Below are 557 nucleotides of genomic sequence, written 5' to 3'. Positions count from 1 at the left end.
TCCTCTGCCTTTGTGTCTCTCGTTGTGTCCTCCACCACTCTATCATTTCTCTTTTCCTTTTCTCTTGTCCTGCATTTATTTCCTTCCTGTCCTGTGGGAGGAAACCGGAGGACCCGGAGGAAACCCACCAAGCACGGGGAGAACATGCAAACTTCACACACACACACACACACACAGAGATGGGAATCGAACCCGGACCCTGGAGGTGCAAGGCGACAGTGCTAACCACTACACCACCCCTTCTGAACCTTCATCACTTTAACATGAAATTATTTCACATCATAATTATTTATTTTCATAATAAAATAAAGTCATTTAGACACAATATTCCGCTGTATTTCTTAATATAATTAATTTATGATAAAATAAATCTATGACGTTCATTAGTGTTGGTGTACGCGGGCGCCGGACAAACGTAAATGTTTGTAAATCATGTGACCTGAGGCTGAGCTCTGATTGGATTACTTTTTAATTCCTCCTTGGGGCGGAGCTCTGTCCGCCCCGAACCCGCCCACTTTTGTTCTTAGCGAATCAACATTGTGTTTAAATATTTGTGC

The sequence above is a fragment of the Clarias gariepinus genome, chromosome 2 (genome assembly GCF_024256425.1).
Source record: "Clarias gariepinus isolate MV-2021 ecotype Netherlands chromosome 2, CGAR_prim_01v2, whole genome shotgun sequence".
Classification (NCBI taxonomy): Eukaryota; Metazoa; Chordata; class Actinopteri; order Siluriformes; family Clariidae; genus Clarias; species Clarias gariepinus.
Note: the sequence above shows the minus strand (reverse complement) of the source record.